Here is a 19,640-nt window from a genome sequence, read left to right as displayed (position 1 = left end):
AGGAGAGAGCGAGCTGAAATTCTAGAAACCACTTTCAGAATTAAATGTCTGTTTATCTGTAGGTGGGCCAGAATTCCTGGTAATTTTCAGATTGTCAGATCTTAGGAAAGAAATTTTATCCTAATCTCTCATAGGTGAAGTCCCAACGTTCGCTGAAGTCTTAGGGGTTTTTATTTGGTTTCCAAATAAAAGAAATTAAATAATTGTTTCCAAAAGAAAGAAAGTGAAAAAGATTCTTTGGATTTCTATATAGATCTAAAATACATTTATCATTGCTGAAGATTTGCCACTAAATTAACTTGCAGCAATTGAAACAAAAACCTAAACAAGTTGAACAAGGACTCTGGTGTTGCCTGAAGTATATCCACATATTTACAGTGCTCTAACAAACTTCTCTTATGCTGTTATATCTTAAATAAAATTAACTACAACAGAACTTTCAAACTAAAGTGATGTCATACCCAATGTTATATCTTATATTTTTCTTAGCATCCCTAGATCTTCCTCTATTGGCTGTCTCAATGAACTAAACATGCACATGAACCTAAGATGATTTGTCTTAAAACAAACAGCTACAGGACTAATTATAGGTCCACAAGTCATTTAAGTGAGGAAATAGGAGATATTGTGAGAATTAGCATGAGGTGAAGAAGCAACATGAAATAGTCAGTAAAAACTGGTAACACATGAGCAAGAAAAATATTAGGTGAAATATAAAGTGAGTTTTCTGGGTTTCCCACTTCTTCCTACAGAATACCACAAAATTCCCTAGGTCCAGAATTCCAGGACCTCATTCATAGTATTTTATTTTCCATCCATCTTTGATCAGATATTGTCAAGCGTATCCTCCTCTCACCATTTTGCACAGAATTGCGGGTTTCAGATTCAGTCCAAGCTGCCAAACACCAGGCCTTGGCATTTTAGCTCCAGACACACAGTGCACTGTGTTGAGCATCCATTAGCGTGAAGCTACACACATCAGTTCCCATTCACACGTGTAGGGAGTAGATGGATCAGAGTTTGACTCTTAGATACTTCTCTACAGACATAAATTTTGCATATTTTTGAAACAAATTTTCTTCGGCTTGAATAGAAATTTAGACATTACCATAACACATATTACTCATACAAAGTAAGAGCCTTAATAGTTTTAAGTGCAACACCCACACTACTTCAGAATTCAGTAACAATTGGGTTTTAATCTAATTTTTATTGGCCTATTAATGACTGAGGCATTTTTTATCTGAATTTTGTTCCTTAAGAGAATACATTACCTTTAGATTGGAAAATGTGATGAAGAATCTATTTTTTCAGGTTTTTTACTTGGATGGGAACCAGTGTGTTCCTATAGAAGAGCACTGAATAATCATGTGCAAAATAGGACCACCCAACATCTGTCTATATTCACTTGGAAGTCAGTTTTATATTTCTCTGCTAAAGGATTTGCAGGAAATTTATACCAAATACATGGGTGGGGTGGGATAGAATCCTTCCTCTTTGCTTAATCACATTCAGGGAAAAGTGATGATCCATTTTGTCTGGTTCGCTCCATTACTCTTTCTAAAATTAACTCACATCTGACATTATAACATATGTTAAATATTATGTAAGTGGTCTGTTCTATATTTGGTTTATTCAGTCATAAATCCTGGCATGCACGCACACACACACAAAATAGTGCTGTGAAAAAAAAAAAAAGAAAGCCCACACCAAAAACCCCCACAACCTTGTGCAGACAAAATGAAATTGGTAAAAGTTGGATTATTCCTCCCAAGATCATCAAGGAACTGTAATAATCCACTGACATGAAAACTGACAAGACATCATCCACCAGGGAAAACATTTTGCAGGTGCATATGTTCTTTTACTTGGTAGAAATAGAATTTTCACCTTAATAGAAATAGAATTTTTATCTTAAGTGCTACAGTAATTTATGCTGAACCAGGCTCCAGTCTGGCATGACCAAGGTGGCCCATGAGCATGTGAAAGCCAACACATAGTGGCCACAACAATGAGTTAGGAGCTCTCTCCTTGCCTTTCTTACTGGTCTTATTTTCTACTGATTTGCCAAGAGTATGAAGATATCTCTACAACTGCAAAAGTACAGTTTTGTCTAGAAGTAAACTTTGGTTTTTTTGAACCAGTCTCTCAGCTTTCCCAGCCTATTTCCCAAAAGCTGTGCACTGTTTAGTACAAAATTTCCAGCACTGTTTTATATCAATATTATTGGTTTCATTTGATTTGGCATGTCTGAAATAAAATACAGACACTAAATTATACATAGAACACCATTTGTATTCTAAGGCTTCTGACTTCTCTTTCTAACCAGTGTTTTGAACTATTTAAGAGCTGAAGGATTTCATACCACAAATGCTGGAGTGAATGTGGGCTCTAACAGCTGCAGAAACGCTTTGACAATGAGAGGTAACATAAAAAGCCTGTCTTCCCTTCTTCTCCTTAAATACCATTTTCTGAAAATAGCTTGGAAGAGCTTGCTTACAGGGGTGGCCCTCCAAGGACAGACAGACAGCTACAGCACAGCTGGCAGCAACACACAGCTTAAGGCTGTTACAGCCATTTCAGCCAGCTGACAGCAAGGTGCCCAAATACCTTCAGCTGAGGGCTTAGATTGTCCAGTCCCTCTGTTTCAGGAGTTGCCAGGGGCAAAAGCAACTCAGAAAGTGAGATATTGTCTAGCACTCAGCTCTGGACCAGAGGCAATTATCCAGAAATATCTGCTCTCCTTTCCTCCTGGCAGCCCCCAAGGCCTTGTTTCTCAGGAAGGCGTGCTCACTTTTCCTCATAAAGCTCCAGAGAGCAGTCTGTGTCTTTCTTCGATACAGATGTCAATTCCCGTGGCTCCAGACTCAAGCATTTTTCCTGTGCTTTCTGATGCTATGGAGGACTGATCCTGATGCCTCAGGCTTTAGCTTTTATATTTCTCAGATTCTGTACTGCTTTAGTGTGTAGTTCTGAGCTTCACATTAGGGGACGGTAAGCTCTCTTCACAGAGTAGGCAGACAAAACAATGCCTTCTCTAGCTGGGAACCAAGGACAAATGATCCAAATTCCAGGCCCAAAAGCATAAAAAACAGTGAACTGAAGAGAGAAAAACAAGATGGGACTTCATCACCTAAAGCTATAATTGGACAATTAATTCCTATATGCAAATGAATCAGAACTTATAAAAGTGAGACCCTGTGACTGGTTGTCCATTTTGTGACCATTTTGGTTCATCTCGGATGCAGCCCTGGCTGGGCTCTTGTGCTGCCCAAGGTGGATCCACTGAGGCCTTCTAATAAATCCCTACTTTTTTTTTTTTAACTCTGGCCTAGTCTCTGTTCTAGCTCAGCCTTCACAAGGCATCAATCCAAATGCTTCTAACTCAGGCAAATATTGTATGGACATTTAAGCAACAAGGGCAAAATATACAGATCTGTCAAAGAAACTTTAGCAAGTAATTAAAAAGCTTTGAATCATCAGGAAGGTTATCTCTGCAATTAATTAGTTCCTTCTATCACAAGCCCTGAACTGAAAGAGCTGTTCTTAAAATGTGAACAAAACCACAGGTAAATAAGATTTTTTCTGTAGTGAAAGTTATCCCAAATCTACATTTACACCTCCTTTATATCAAATTATCTCATAGCTATAATTATCTCCTAATTACATGTTTATTTCTGAATTGAAGTAAGTCCAAGCCATATATAATTACTTCTTCTCTTGGTCACTGGTGCTGAAAAAAACCCCAACTTTAAAATTGAAACAAAGACATTTTCATGTGCCAAGGTTCACACTGAGAGACAGCAAAGCTCAGTTTCAAAAGAGCACCCAAAGCCTTATCCTGACCCACACAACAAAGCAGGACATTGTGAGAGCCTGGTTATATTCAGCAGCAATTCAGGGCTGAACGGATGGTTCATACTCTAAAAGTGATTCCATCATGCTGAACTACAGTAAAAATATTGGAAAACAGTGCCACCATCATTTGGAATGAGAAATATTTTGCTTTTTTCTTATTACAATATGACGGATGATGGTCTAACATGGCATTACAGAGCAGCAGAGATCACCATATATATATGCTTGTATCACCATCATATATGCTTAAATGTCCATTTTAGCCAGCACAGGCTGCAGGAGTGAACACCAAGCTCATCTTAGCCAGCTTTATCTCCCTTGACAGGCAGCTGAGCCTTCTACCAATGTTATTCTCTTACTACCATAGGAGATACTTCAAATCAGCATGTGTAGAGCCCCCAGTCCTGGTGTAGCTGGATTTAAGAACTGAAACTACCTAAGTTATCATGCAACAACAAAAGCTACTCTTTAGTCCCTAAAAGTTTTCCATTCTCTTTTTACCCAAAATCAGCCAGAGCCTCTTGCATGGGACTCTTTCCTTGAGTATGTGGAAAGCTGACAATTATTATTAACTGACCTAATACTGATCTAGGCTCTGTTGCTGCCTAGTGGGCTGAGTCACACAGAAAGGAGCTAATTGTCATAGGAGGGAGAGCAGAGATTAAAGAGATACTATTGAAAAAACAGCATTGAAGAGCAATAGCTTGAAAGAACAAGGTATTGTTCTATTGTACCAAAGATAGGTAAATACCTAGAGAAAGAAAAAAAAAAATTATTCAAGAGTTCTGCTTTGACTTAAAAATAAGATTGGTACCATCAATCAATCTGCTCTAGCATCTTATGAACAAATTTCATAATATCAAAGAGACTATGCATTCCAGCTTTACATATAAAAATATCTCAACATAGCTCACTGTAGAGGGGGGGAAAAAAGAGAAAAACTCCCATAAACTTGTAAATTAAAATGACAGAGTAAATTATTTCTTTTAAATCCCTACAAAGTATATTTAATGCACGATTTGAAATCACAGGAGGCGTAAAAATTGAATATTTGCAGTATGGAACAAGTGAAAGGAACAAAATTAAGCCTGGGTGGGTAGCCTTAGTAGGGTGGAGTGACAATGATGAAGAATTATACGAGGAAGAAGGGAGCTCACTAGCTCCCTAAATAGTTCACATTCAGATGCTTCAATATTTAGATTTCTTTCAAATGTATAGAAGGCTTTAAAAGAAAATGTAATCTTTATTGAAGGAGTGGGATGGAGAGAGCAGGAAAAGGAGTAGAAGCAGTCATTGGGTGGATGCCACCTAAACCAGGCATTTAGACTTTGTTCCATTTCATTGAAATCATCCCTCTCCACCCTGGCCCAGCTGACAGACACACACACACACACTCAGACAATGCACAACACACACAGGAGGCTGTAAAAAGCTGCTGGCACAGGTGTTATGCCAAAGCATACAGAAGGACCTTACTGAGAGCCTTGTGAGAGGGCTAACTATGCTGAGGAGCAAAATCACAACATTTTTTTGGCAACTATTATACTCAAATCAACAGAGCTTCTCTAGCCCAAGCAAAATCACAACCAAAAAACAACACCAAAAAGCAGCATTGCAGGTTCATCTGCTCCAGGGTTTCAGCTAAAACATCTTTCTACTATTTTCACTCACTCTCTCATTCATCAGCTACTCACATTAAGACACAGTGTGCCTTGAAGGTCTTTGTTTAAGGCCTTTTCTACACACAAAGCCTGTATTCCTTAGTGATTCTGATGTAATAAAAAGGTGTAAACCTGCTCTTCCTCAACATATAGACACAGTTCCTCCGTATATATACTTCTGTCAGTCTAGCTTCATGCCAAATGGGAAAAAAACCACCTGTCAGTGGCATATCTACATTCACAGATATGGATTATTACATTTGATTGCACCAGAAAGAATCAAACCTGAAACATCGTACTGTAACCCTAACTAGCTATACCAGAATACAATGTATACAGACCACCTTAATGCAGATAAAGGTATGTGTAGGAAGATATGTATCCTAAAACCAACAAAATGCCATTTTCCAGAAAAACTTTAGTTAAAAATGAGGAATTAATTAAATTCTGCTAGAAAATAATACAAGAAAACAATAACACCCACTGTAACTAATTTTTTTTTTTATACAGAAGTCTGCTACAAAGAAATTATTTAATAATAAATTTAAAGCACAGCTCTAGAGAGACCAATAATCACACTGGCTATGAAATACTCAGGAAGAGGTAAATTTCAGAAACCCACACCCAGAAAAACAGAATATTATCCAACATTAGCAACGCTCTACTTGTATACCATGTCCCTCAAAAGTCTGATCTCCTGAATAGATGTCATTGACTGACCACAGCCCAGTGCCACCTTCAGTTGAAGCCCATCAGTTCAGGAATATTTGCAAGTCACATTTTTGTATTTCTCAGTAATAATTTCTAAGTAATTATGATGTTCTTGGCAGAGTTTATATTTTTACTTACATTGGATTCTTGGAGTATTGGATTCCTATAGCAGAGTACAGCACAAAAATCTGTTCACGTTTGATCTCCTGTTCGCTTGTACAGCAGAGGTTTGCTGAAAGCAGGATCAAAGATTACTCAACCTTTTTTTCCCCCCTTTTCTGTTTTCCCTGATGACAATTCCACGCCAGCCTTCTTTTTTTTTTTCTGGTGGGCAGCAAATTATTTCGTACTAGTCAACACCTGAGCTGAATTTGTGAAGCTAATTAGCAAAACATGTACAGGTGTGGAGCAAACAAGGCAACACATTTTAATTTCCCAAGAATGTGAAAATTCAAGTAAACTACCAAGAAATGAAGCTCTCAAAGGCAAATGAATCCTAATAATCTCAATTCCACTATTTTGTGTTGATATTGTTAAAATAAGCTTTAGCTCACATGGCTATAGTTCGTAGTGGTTTCCTTTACTAGAATGCAAAATATGTAGGTTAAATGAACTTAGCACTTTACAGTGATATAGTCTTTGTATTTGTGCACTCGCAATTAAAGTGCAGAAAAATGGATTTATTGTTTCAGTAAAGAAAAAAATATTGAAAACTGATTTGGTTCTGGTTCTTTTGCAACAAAATCTGGTGGTTCTGGATGGCCATTAGGTGAGAAAGCAGCCTCTTTTATGCAGGTAATGCAAGTATAAAAAAAGCTCTGAAAACAAACTCAGGAAACCTGTACTGTGGATGGACCTAACAAAATATTTCTAAAACAAAATAATTAGAAAAGCAAAATAAATTTTATTGTCTCTTTCAAGTGTAATACCTCCAGATCCTTAGTAAGCTTTGAAATAGTGACATTCATGACATTCAGCATTTTTGATGTGTTCCAATGAATGGTACAGTCCTGTAACAGGAGCATATCTTGTTCAGCATTATTGCCACAAAAATGATATGTTAAAATGAAAAAGAGAGGGGAAAAGAGTGGATAAAATGTAAATTACATGAAATAATAAATCAAAGACCTAAAGTCTGACATTTAGATTTCTGGTGGTCCATATGTTTTACATATTACGAAACCATCCCCATAAACAATTCTTGCTAAAGAATACAATTCACATTCTTCCTAAACCATCCTATCTCATTTGTTTACAGTTTTCTTCTCAACAGCTTCATTAAATTGAAGACAGCATGAGCAAGTTGAAACAATTCATAAAGGAAAAAAAGATCTCTATTAAATAATGTCAACATCAAAGGCAACAATAAGTAATCTCCTGCAAAGGGAAGGCTGTGAAAGCATCTTTTGAGCTGGTTAAAAACTGGCAATTATCAATTTCATTTTGACATGAATGAGAAGGAGGAATGTTCTGTACATGCTTTAATCTTCTAACATATATTTTATAACAAAAAAAAATTCAAAACACCTTAAGATATATTTGGTGAATATTTAACTAAGTCTGTACTAGCACAAACAAGTTTGCACCACTGAAAGCATTATGCCTCATGTCTTTGCTTTATCCTTTAGTTTTTATAGAATGCGTTTTATGGAATGGTTTTGTTAGCAGACAGAGGTCTAGTATTTATTTAGACAAAAATAAATATTTTTTTTTATTTAAAATAGATCCATTGGAAGAGGTCACTGTGCAGGAGTGCAGGTTGGTCACAGGGTGCTGGGCAAGGGGCTGGGGAGAGAAAACACCACATTCCACCTTTTCTTGTCACTGTAAGGCTCACAGAGTTTAATAAAATAGTCATGAAATATCTGATCTAACTCACACTCCATCATTCACAGGACACTATTGAAGCAGCTCTATCCCACCCACAAACCAGCTGATCCAAATTTTCCTCATCTTTTAATCCCTGATAGTAATGGAGAGAAAAACAGAGGAAAATACAAATTAATTTTTTTTCACTCAGTTCTAATCACTACTTTATAATCATATTATTTTTTCTTTTCATTTTTCTCTTATCTACAGGAGAAGAACTTTCCAAGACAAATATATTTACTCTAGTTATTTAGAGGACTTTCATATTTCAAGAATGGTATATTAAAATTATGGTGAAATAAGTAAATGTTTGTAAATTTAATATCTAATAAAATAACTGTAAACAACAAAACTATTTATTTTCAATTGGTAGGTGTTAAAGACCTCTCTATACATTGTTCATCTTTCCCAAGCTGTTTAACATATGTTTTGCCCATTTTCTAATCATATTAAGGAAGATCAATAGTAATGGTACCAGTGTGATTCTATTTCCTCTGTAGATTCATCTTCATACAATACACAACACTTCCCTAGAAAATGTGTTTCAGTAAGGCTGATGGGATGGGATCAAAAATTCAGAAATATACCCCAGACAAATTTATCCTATTAGCAATTTAGGAGAAGAGAATTTACTGTGGAAATAAAAAAACCATGGTGGTCAGCTCTGTCAGATCTGGAAAGATTTCATTTAAAACAATCATTTTGAAGGGCTTGTGTGCATAAAAGCTACCCTATTATCTTCAGCTTTCTCAGGTAATTTAATAAAGGGGTTTTTTTCCCACAAGCCTCACTAAGGAAGGGTGCCAAATTGCACCTCAGTCATGGCCTATGCAGAAATAGATTGAACCTCACCAGGCTTTTCATTTGACATTCAAAATGGATAGGATTACCTCATTTAGATAACACAATTGGCACAGCAGAGCTACTTGCAGAGAATAGCCACCCTTTTCTTCATCTGTTTTATATATAAATATATAAGTGCTATTGCTTCTCAAACCCCCAGAATTTTTACTTTATTATGCTACATTTACATATGACTCAAATGGTTTAGATGCTCTTTGATCAATGTCGAACTTTGCAAGGACCCTTACAACAAGTGAGAAGATTCTCTCCTTTATTTTTTTTGAATCTTGAAACCCATGCATGTAGAAGAAAAAAAAAAAAACGCAAAAAAAGCCACTTTGCAAAGCTCTACACAGAAAGGCAACTTATTTTCTCATAATTTGTGTGTATACATCCCACACATTTTATTGGGAGGTCAATCTGAGTCAAAAGCTGCTCCATAATATGAACTTTAATTTGCATTAAAAAAGTGATTTTATTTGAGTCAAAATTGTGATCACTGTATGATCTAGGTCAAGAATCAGCAGCCACTCAACATTTTCTTATAAACACATTAAGTTTTCAACCATTTTGTCTTTAACTCCCTCTATGTAATTACCTCCTCCTTATTTCTATGCACACTAATTGATTCTCTAAGGATCCACATTTCTATTTTATCACATAGGCAAGATAAAATGGAAAAATACAACAAATCCTTAGTTTTTCCTAGATCTCTCTCTGCTTCCTACAGTATTCAGTGCTACTGTTTTCACAGCACAAACTGCCATTTGTGGATATTATTATTACTACTATTTATGGATCTGTAAATGTAGCCCTTCTGTTCTCCAAGTTTAGCCACTTGTCTACCAGGAGTGAATTGTTTTAGGAAAAACACTAAAGAAAGCAAAAATGTACTGCAGTAGTCACAACATATGGATGAAATAACAAAAGTTGGCAGGCTCAAAGTAAATAGTGATTTTTTAATTTTTTTACCAGACTAAAAGAGGTACTTTGTAGATTTCTTATTAAAAATTTTGGTCTTATATATCACAAATTTATCAGTGCCCTCTAGCACTTGTTACCAACTCTACACCAAAGTCACTTTCTACACCTCATCACTTTTCTTTATGCAATCATTTAAGGAAGTGTAGAGCTTTCTATTCCAGTTACACTGATGCAGATGCTTAGGGTAGGTGGCTGTAAAGTTGTGGAAACTATTTTTGTCACTGTATTACCTGACCTATTCCAGACTACAAGGAGAAAATAGGTTCAAATCAGATAAAGATGAGAATATAGCTCTAAATACTCTTGGTTTGAATAAAAGCTGTTCAAAGATGGAGGAAACCCTTTTGCAGTATTTTTATTTAGTACAGTACAGTACAGCAGGAGCAGTGTAGACTCTTCCATGCTGCCTGGCCAACGTGTCTGTTTCTCACTTAGGAGAGTAGGAAAGTTCCATCTCTTGGGCTATTTAATCCTCAGCATCTTTGCCAAGATCGCCAGCAAAGCTATCAATTATCACATCACAAAAAGAGAGTGAACAACCATCCTGCAGAAGCTGGCATGAAACCATCAGCTCTTTTCACATACCTCTTCATAGCTATCAGATGGTAGTAGTTTTGGGTTGCTACTGAATTAAATACTTCAAGTGCTCAATTTTTTTGAGGAAAAAGAGAAAAGGACAACTTAGTCCCAATGATGTCACAAGGTCTTACTGGAAGTCCATCGCAGGACATTACCCAAGGCTCTGATGGCTCCCATATTTAGCCATATCAGTTTCTGTCCTTAGTGCAGCATCCTGATCCTTCCCATGAATTTCTAGGTGGGAGCCCAGTGGGTCAGTGCCAGGAAGCACGCTCGTGCTTGTTCACCGGAATCCAGAGTGCTGGCGAACACTGCGCTGAAACTCCTCTTAAGGGTCTCAAGTGTATTTCAGCACACTCAGGGTATTAGAGCTTTATATCATTTGAAAGAATCCTTTATTTTTAGTGCTAAATCAACAAAGCTGTTAATGTCATTTTCAGTCAGACTGTCATCTACTGGGAATTCAAAATTACACTCAGCTGCAAACTATTGACACTCCTCTTAACAAAAAAATGTTTTTAATAAATCTTTACATTAGCCTATGAGATAAAAAAATCTTTACCATGAAATATACAAGTGTATAAGTGTTTTATGAAAGTTTTATTAACTTTACAAAAGAAGAATTGGCAGTGAACCATGAACATCCTGTACTCCTAACACGTGGTTATAAATTACATGTTCTTTCCAATAACATCTGAAAAAGAGACTGTAATTTAAATTTCAAAACCACTTGGCATACCTACTATATAGTGCTGACATGAAGTAAAGGGAGGATCTGGAGAGACTCAAACAAAGAGTGAAAATATAAAGACATCCTTAGCTAAAAAGCTGCTGATGAATACAATTCCTTTCCAGCTGGACAGGGATCAAGTACTTGCTTGTCATATCATTCAATGCACTGTTCAATCAGGGATTCTTCCTTTCAACAGAAAGAAAACTTAAGTGCTGCTAATCATCCCTTGTAGAACTTTATCTTGCAGATACCTTCTTTATGTCAGGATTTCTCAATGACCATTGCCAACAGTAGAAGGATCAAAGTTGTTATTAAACAAAAATGCCTTCACTGATGGGGAAAAGCTATCTTCTGTTCTCACACACAAGATTTTCAGCTACTAGCAGCTTAATGATATTTGGTGTGAAGTAAAGAAAAATCCGCATGAAGACTCTGAAGAAAATCTATAGAAAACATTTTACTTCCCATTTCTAGAATGACGATGATGACTGCTCAATATAACCTCTTTATTCTGATTTCCTGTAGGAAGATATATGCCACTTCATCCATTTAGGGATGTACTTTAAAATGATAACACATTCAAAACTGACTTTTTTGAATAGACCTACAGTTTGCTGTGCCACATAGCAAACCATACTCTCATATGGTATGGCATTTTTAAAGTCCTAGAAATGTCTTTAATAACAGACAATGCATATGCTGACAGGAAATGTAAATTTTTTGCAAGCAGACTGGATAAGTAATTTCATGCAACTCATCCTCACAGTGCTGTCTGGTTAAAACTGGATTTTTTGCCTCCCAGCAGTACGTGAAAAGCCAGAGAGAAGCTCGCTGCCAGTTGGTTTAGTGGCTTGAATGGAACACAAGCCTAGAGAGAGAAAGCCAAGCCTCAAATAATCATGCAACATCAAGATTCCTCAAGACCAGTCCTTAGCACAAAGCAAACACAAGACCACTCTTGAGAAGATCAAGAGAGAAATTAAAAAGCCCAAACAAAAAAAAATATTAAATGTCTAAGATTTAAAAAAAACCACTGCTGGCATGCAACCCTTTTAAGAAAAACAAGTAGCAAGATCACTAAGATTTTCTAACAGTATACTCACCAACTTTGCTGAAATATTGTTAAGGTCCAGTTGCAGATCTACTTTTGTTAGAGAAGGGAAAAAAGGCTAAAACAGTGAGAAAAAGGACTTAATTTAGAAAACTTTAAACAGATTGGGCAGGCAAGTCTATTTTACTCCAGCCCCTACAGTGATGTAATATGTTCTTAGAACCATGAAATGTCCCGTTTGACATATGAGAAAGCACCAGAAGACAGGACCAGTTAATTGGATAGTTTGGGTCAGGTAGGAAAACAAATTACAAAAAGAAATATAGTATTACCTCGGAAGAGTGTGTTGGGAAAAATGATCAACATCTAGTAAGACCAGTGCACCTTTCTATGGGGCATCAGTAACATGCTGGAAGCTGAAACAAAATTCTAACTCATAGCAAAGATTCACAACAATCGAGTTAGCAGCCACAGAAGAAGCCTGGATAGCAACTGAAAATACAGGCAAATTTTCTCAAAGTCTATGTATATGACAGACCTGATGCTTTGAGTCCTGCAAATAACTGATGCTTATATCCATCACTTATTTTGAAGAATAAAAAGAATAGCTTGATTTCAAACCATAGTTTTAGAAATGTGTGTTAGCCAAAGAGTTGAGGAAGACAGCATTTTGGTCATTAATGTTTTGTTCAACATCAGGATCAAAGCAGTTGGGCAAAGCTATCAAGATGGCAGATTTTCATTTATGGAAATACGCTTGGGAAAGTGGGCTCCTCTCAGATCCCTCACATTAAGACATGGCTTAGGGGACAAATATCAAGAAGATGTGATTCACAAAAAATTATCTAGTAACAGAAACAGTTTCTCTGATGCCTTAGCTGAATTATGGGGCCAACAGATATAAATTGGATGTTAATGCTATTTTGATAGAGTACAGTGACCTTAATTGGAACAATAACAGTGAAATAAAATATGCAGATATTACTCAACCAAAATACTTTGCAATTCTGGAACACTTCAAAATCCTAGCTAAAAGAGAAGAAAAATGTTGGGATTTCCTCAGAATGCAGTTCCTTTACCTTGCTGGTTGTATTTTCCACCACAGCTCTCAGTCATTTTGCTTAATAACTGTTGTTTTTTTCTAGACCACATATGTTTCTGTGTTGATCCTTCATTGCAAGCTTAATTTTGAATTACTGTTAGAATAATATATGTTGGCAATGTTAGAACACCCAATCATATAGCACTTGAACAACAATGTAAGATTTAAAAAAATATTTCCTAATTTATTTAATTATATTAAAATTACACTCAATCTCTAAAAAAAAAAAAAGCGATATTTCTTGATTTCCTGAAAAGATCGGTCCTATATTTTTCTCATTTCCAATATATCCAATTAATTTGCTATTTTCTTATATAGTCATCACGTCTGAGGACATGGTTTGACAATGCAAAGCTGATGGGAACAATACAACTGAAATGGTTCCTGTGCACCTTTTTTGTACAACCATCCCAACATCTGAGCTGAGGTGCCAAAACTCTTTTTGGGACTGCTCTGAGGTAGATCAGGGAATTGATCTAGGTTAGAAAAAGAAGAAAAAACAAAGGGCTGAGGTAACTGAGGAGAAAGAGGAATGACTTAGGCTGAGTGATTGAGTCATGGCTCTGCTATGAGCACCATTGTGCTTTTGTCTTTTTAAATCTGTCAGGAGCTGCACTGAAACAATCAACATGGGCACACTGGTGAGTTTGTCCAGCTTCCTTATTTAGTCTCTGCTACACTGCAAGGGGACAATTTTCAATTGCTTTAGGATGACAGAACATGTCAAGCTTAATCTTTATTACTATGATGTTTAATATTTTATTTACTGCCCATTCATTGATGAGAGAAACAGAAAAATGCTAAATACATAAATAAAATGGAGCAAAAAATAACAACAGTCCAATACTTGAAATCTTTGCAACAAAAGGATTTGGATGCTAGGAAATTATCTGCTCTTGATGGAAGACCTTGGAACCTTCGACCAAATAAATTAATTTTTTCCAGTTCTGAATAAGTGATGCTTGCTACAAAGTAAAACTTGCCCTTCTATGAAATGTGTTAAAGGAAAATATCATGCATATAGCGAGAATGTTGGATTTCAAGGGCATGATGTTAATCATAGCAGATCACAGTGCTATGCAGAGACAAAAATAAAAGCAGCAAAGACAAGGAGAAACATGTACCACGATTTAAAATAGAACTCCCACGCTTACAGCAGGATGAGATTGATGTATTAGACACAAAGAACTTCTGGCAAGTGACCTCTAACACTTATTATATGAAACACTGTACAAAGACTGTTGGCAAATGAAGTTATTTAATATGAAAACCGGTTCCTTTTTAAAAATCTGTGTCAGAATGACTATCTTTAACAATAGCTCAGAAATATTAATGATAATGTAAACAAGTTACAAGTAGGAAAGGAAAAGCAGAGAAGCAATACCCACAACTTAGCAGCCTGACTAATCATTCTAGAACTGGAAAAGTGCAATAATAAAAAATAAATGGTTGTCATACCTTTATTAAATTTTAATTTAGGTTCATTTTGGAAGATACAGACTATAACTACTTCTGCAAGTGATAAATGAATTTATTTTTTGCTTGGTCATAGGAAGCTTATCTTAAAAACAAAACAGAAATACAATAAAACTTATTACCATTGAAAAAATATATATGGAAAGTTAAGGGTCAAATAATGCAAACACTACAAAGTCTCTATGACCTTTGGTTTCAGATTCCTTATCTTTACACTTGAAAATAGCACAGCTCCTCTTTGCTATTATTCCAGAAAAAAAAGTAAATGACAATGGTTTAGTAGTTCTACTTGTGAAAAAGGGTTATTACAAAGTTTAGAACTAAGATGAGCTAGAAATGTTCTTCCTCTGAAAAATAATCCAGTCAGCATATCAGATTTATGACTGCTTCCTTGCTTAGGCATAGATATTTCACACATGAAGAAAAAGAATAAAAATTATCTGAGACACCAAGAATCCCTTTCTAGTCTTGACCAGATTATTTAAGATGGCTGCAAATCTGAAGGAGAACAAAACATGGCACAGAATATCCATGGATACAGAAAACAAAGAGGATTTACAGTGCCACAAGTCAGCTCCCTAACAACAGTTAAAAAATATTTTTAAGCAATATCCAAGTAAAATTCTTGGTTGAAAAGTCCTCCTTACCCAAACTCACAACAAAATAATTTGTGCCATATCTTGATGGAACTCTTCTAGGTAAGATTTTTTTCTAATCTCCTATTTTGACTTGAAATAATTTCTTTGTTTCTTCCTTCAGAGGAAATGTATCCTGGACTTCACTATACAAATGACAGCATCCATACACTAAAAAAAAAAAAAATTTGTTCTAAAATTAAAAAAAAATAAAATTGGATTCTAGTAGTATAATTATTTAATTATTTTGGATTTGAAAATTTTATGACTGTGGCCAGTTGCCAAATTGTAACAAGGTACTGACTTGTGGAAACTCATTGTTTCCAAATCTTTCAAGGAAAGATGAAAAATAACTTGGTAGTTTAAAACTTGGCAACATCAGTGCTCCAAAAGGAAAGTAGGTAATGAGGAGGAGAAAAAAAGCAGCTACAGCTGTTCTAGGTGGCCTGACAGAGCTTCTGCATAAAAATGCAAACAAATATTCTGGAAACTGTTCACAATTGTTCTGCAGGAAAGTTAATGGTGCTTTTCTAAACCCCTGCCTTCTCTCTCAGTGTAAGATGACAGTGGAGCTCATGACAATTCCTTGTAGGAAGCTGGTTAGCACATCATGCATCAGTGAATACTTTATTGCCCTCTGTGATATTACTGATACAAGAGCCTGTCCTCTTTCCATCTGCTTCTTATCACTAAATACAAAAAATGTGATGAAAATATTACCTATCTTCCTAAATGGATTCAGATTTGATCATCCACAAGCAGAATAAAAAATTATTGAGAAGGCTTTCTTATCACAGGTTCTCAAGGGATTCTACCCAAAGACTTTAAGACACCTTTCATATTCCCCTTTGCCTGTCTATAAAGTGCTGGGTGACCAATTTGAGGACATTACAAGAGTAGCAAATGCCACCAACCAATAGTGACAACATCACCAGGCAAGGCTGTACTGCCTAAGTACATCACAGAACCGAACTTTTGTCACTCCTGACCATTTCAGAATGATTATTTCAGAACAAAATAATCAAAATATTCTGATTATTTCAGGATGAAATAATCAAAATTATTTTCAAGAGTTCAGTTTTGCTTCCAAGGTACTTTTTTATTTATGATAGCCAAGTCAAATACAAGTATTTCTAACAGCTATTAAATATCTGACATATATTAAATAATTTCAAACAAATGTTAGATTTGATGAAGTTTTGAATAATCAAGATTTTTTTCAAAGTATTAATGAGAAGAGTTTTTAATTTAGAATAGAGAACAATAATACAGAAATTGAAACCTCCTCTGAACATACAACTGTTTCTGGCTTTCTTTTGTCTACTTTACAATCTATCAAAACCACTCCTTTTACTACTTTTGTTTTCCATGTCTCTCCAGCTGTACCTAGCAAGGTTAGTGTTCCTTATGAACTTCAACATTCTTTGCAGCTACCAGGTTATTTCTTCCTTATTCTATGCAGGTTTATATATCTTCTGGAAAGATACTATTTTCCAGAACATCAGCATTTGATATTATTTACTTTTTATAACCTTCTACCTCACTCTTATTTTCTCTGTTTGCTTAAATCTCCCCACCTATTCTTTCATTCGTATGTCTTCACATGTGAGAGAGGATATTAAGTCCAGGGCTTTTTTAATATGTTTTTTTTTTCACACCATGGAAATGCACAGATCCTAGACACATGTAATGTCAAAGGAGAAGCATTTTTCAGCAATAAAAGAAAACATGTAATTCCAGCCTTTTCTTTGCAGAAGAAGACAAAGGCAATGAGGAAATGAGGTAAAAAACCCTAACCTAGACAAAACGTAACTGTGACTGATATAGCTGACTTCAAAAGTGCAGTGAGGATATTTTAAAGCATTACAAAATATTCTGGAAGTGTATAGGTAGTTGAGAATGTTAGTGAGAACACTGTAATCTTGAAATAAAATTCTGGTCTCCCACATTCTGACTGGAGTAATTTTATCTCAGATGTGTTTTGCATAAGATGTGGAGTATGTTTTAATCAGTGAAGTATTTTTTGTGTGTTCTTTTTAACATCATAGAAAACAAAGTACAAAAATTAAACATTCACTACAGTAAAACAACTGGAAATATCTATGACTAACAGTATCAGTTCCCCTTCTCCTTAAATTCAGTTACCTTAACAACTTTATGCCATTTAATCAAGAACATCACACAACTACTTAATTTCATTCTAGATCTCATTAATGCAGTTGATTTTGCTATCGCCTTAATTTATGAGTCATTTTAACCACATCAGCAGACCCATGCTGTGAATCACAATTTGTAATCTTTATTCTGGTTCCAGTTACAAACAGCAGAAAAACAGCCAGTAGCTCTCATATGAGTTACTTACCAGTAGAGTGGAACTTCCATTTTTGGAGAAAAAATGTCCAGTTAGGAAAACATTTCTTCCAAGGAGAAATATTCGCTATTAAAAGGCCTGGAATGGAAACAAAAATGTTTCATCCTGCTTCCCATTATTATCTGGTTACAAACTAAGTTCACAGCCTAGATAACACTGCCTATGATTTAAGTTAGGGAGAATTAATGTTCTTCATCTTGTTTATGTCTCCTGCTACCACAACACTGTTCTGCTCTTGACAGTGTCAGAAGAGGCAAATATGCAGGGCAAGATGTGTCCAAAACCCAGCTATTACTACTGGAAGAACAGGACACAGAGAGGAAGAAGGTTCAAAAATAAACAGAGAGAACACTGAATCAAAGCTAAAGGGAATTTTATGTAAGATGCGGCCAATAATTAGCATTTGAAGCTGCATAAGGGGTCTGGTTCTAGTAAACATTAATAAAATAACACATCCTCGTTTGATATTAACTTTTCCTTGCAAATGTCTGATCTTTTTTCAAAACATAATTGCAAAGTTTTAGGTGGTTCTGATTAAACATTTTCTTGATATATATAAAATAATTCCTCTATTTTATTTTTAATTTCAATATACAAATGCAATATATATTTGCATGTGGTCAAAATCTGACGATGTATCATTTCAATAAAATCACAACTTTGAGTACAACTGACCAAGTATGAATATTTACTGAAGATGGACATTGAATAGAATGATTCAGCAAGGTAAAATTGAAAAGGCAAAGGAATAACTTCTAAAAATATGAGACATTTTAAAATAAAATTACGCCAAGTTTAGATATGCAAACATATCTAAAAAAAGAAAAATGTTTTATGCATTTAGTAGTGTGAAATTAACACTTTGTTTGTGAGAAATTATATTTATAATTTAAAACCACTTGCCTGAAAACCTCAAGGAATATTGCCAATTCAATAGAGTGGCCACTGTTACCAATCTGCATCCACCAAATGCTGCTTTTTCTCCTTTATGTGCAAAAGAAAAACATTGTCATTTCCTTTTACTAACTTGCTAATGGATAACCCTAACAAGGCAGAGTTACAAGGCTAGGAAAGAGCAATGAAGGTGTAAAAATATAATATTTTTCCCATGTTATTTTGTTGACTGCAACAGATCCTTGAGGGGAATAGAAAAGGAGAGGGTAATATGTCAAATAAATATTGCCATGAATGACAGAACTTTGCTAATTTACATAGCAAGAGAACCTCCATATGCTTCTGAGTATTTGGCAGGGGAAACCTACAATATATTCTCCTGATAAAAACTCACTACCTCAGCAAGTTAAACAGAAATTCTCAGATTCTTCTGGAAGTTTGCTCTAGTGGCCTCTAGGAGAAATTCTCTCCTCAATTTTCCTGAGCTACAATACAGGACTTCACCAGCTCCATATAAAGAAAATGTTATTTTTCTGAACACTTTGATTATGACAATTCCTAAGAGAAAAGTAAAAATTTAAAATGAAAATACTGGATGAGATGAAACTCATTTTCTTTTCTTTACCATAACCTGAAACCAGCTCTCCAGGGCTGAAAACTCACCTGCTATTTCCCTCCAATATTTCAACCTTACAAGCAACTCAGTGGAGAAATGCAGACAGGTAAAAGAAGACATAAAAATGTCAAAACCAAACCCCACACTTTTACTTCTACTGCAAGCTTTAATTCCTGTACATAGGATTTCCAAAGCCTGCTGGCCATGGAAGTTGACAAATGCTGTGTTCTGCAGATGTAGCTGCAGTAACACAGCTG

General features: G+C 35.5%; 1 long non-coding RNA gene across 1 annotated transcript in view; it reads right to left on the bottom strand.

Moving 5' to 3' along the window:
• LOC134419403 (uncharacterized) overlaps positions 1 to 18,217 on the bottom strand; it is a 109,665-nt gene extending 91,448 nt beyond the window's left edge. Inside the window, exon 1 of the long non-coding RNA XR_010028035.1 lies at positions 17,865 to 18,217. This is a non-coding gene — a long non-coding RNA (uncharacterized LOC134419403). The remainder of the gene's footprint in view (positions 1 to 17,864) is intronic.
• Between the last annotated feature and the right edge of the window lie 1,423 nt (positions 18,218 to 19,640).

The sequence above is a fragment of the Melospiza melodia genome, chromosome 6 (assembly GCF_035770615.1).
Source record: "Melospiza melodia melodia isolate bMelMel2 chromosome 6, bMelMel2.pri, whole genome shotgun sequence".
NCBI classification, from domain to species: Eukaryota; Metazoa; Chordata; class Aves; order Passeriformes; family Passerellidae; genus Melospiza; species Melospiza melodia.
The sequence above is the reverse complement of the archived record's forward strand: the minus strand, read 5'-3'. Positions and strand labels throughout refer to the sequence as shown.